Genomic DNA, 1,217 nt, shown 5'->3' on the forward strand with positions numbered 1-1,217 from the left:
AGTGTTGGGAAAATTATCCAATATCGATGAGATGAAGATGGTATTAGACAACTAGAAAATTTAAGAAGAAGACTCTTAATATTTAGGAAAGGGTTTACTACAAAGATTTTGTTTTTGGAAACTCTCTCTTACAAATATTTTCTCTCTTTGTTTTTCTTGATTCTTGGATGATTACAAATGGTGCTAAGCACCCCTATTTATACAAGTGAAGGAGCACACTCCAACAAGTTCTAGATTTCTCTAAATTATTATTTATTTCAAAATATCTAACTCCATAACTTTCTCTCTTCTTCTACACAATTCTTCTTCTATACTTCTCCACTTTTCTCTAGATGTTTCTTCTTCTTGGACTAAGGCTTGATTATGATTTGATAAGTTTTGGGCTTAAGGAGGGAAATCCAACAAAAACTTAACCACGACCAAGAATAAGGCGAAGTTAACAAAATTAAGAAGCGCAAAGAACAAGTAATAATAATCCAACCTAGACTCGTTAAGATTATTCAAAATCCATCCTCTGCCACGTTTTATTGTTATCTTAGAAACAGTGGACAACAAGAAACTGCTCAAGAAATTCCCGATTCCTAGACTTGTTAACGAATACGATGTGCCAAGACTTTTCATGCTTTCAGGAGCTTGATCGTAGAAAAATTCGAGCTTGGCAACTACTAAGAAAGCATCAGCAATACCCATAAGCACAAACTGAGGAAGCAACACGAAGATTGTCAATGGTAGTTTTACTCCCGTTTGGTGAATGAGTCCATGATCAGCAGCAACTTTGAGTCTATACCTGTAACAAATATGCCAAGTAAGAAACTTTGAAGCACTATCAATACAAGAAAATATAAATTTCCAGAGCCGGTTCTGGACACAACCAAATAAAACATCTAACTTCACTTCTAAATTTTAAAGACCTATTATACATAGGTCGCATGACTTCAAACTGTCCAGATTTTTTATTTGAAATTAACATAAAAATGTTTATGATTCTCTAAAACTCGGATCAGGCCCGGTGAATTACTAATGCCACTATAAGCTATCCGGTTTATACCGGTTCTAACTAACCAAACCACAAACCAACTATGCATACTCTAATAAACCCTACTTATGAAATATTTATGCATAATAAACATTTTATTATAAATCTTAGGGCTTTTCGCAAGATTGACTCACAACTCAAAGTCAAACCTAAAACTAACTCATGTTTTTCTTGGATTTTT

At 33.8% G+C, this 1,217-nt stretch overlaps 1 pseudogene; it reads right to left on the reverse strand.

Moving 5' to 3' along the window:
• Positions 1 to 1,217, reverse strand: part of LOC106327431 — a 67,995-nt pseudogene that overhangs the window by 3,655 nt on the left and 63,123 nt on the right.

The sequence above is a fragment of the Brassica oleracea genome, chromosome C2, assembly GCF_000695525.1.
Source record: "Brassica oleracea var. oleracea cultivar TO1000 chromosome C2, BOL, whole genome shotgun sequence".
NCBI classification, from domain to species: Eukaryota; Viridiplantae; Streptophyta; class Magnoliopsida; order Brassicales; family Brassicaceae; genus Brassica; species Brassica oleracea.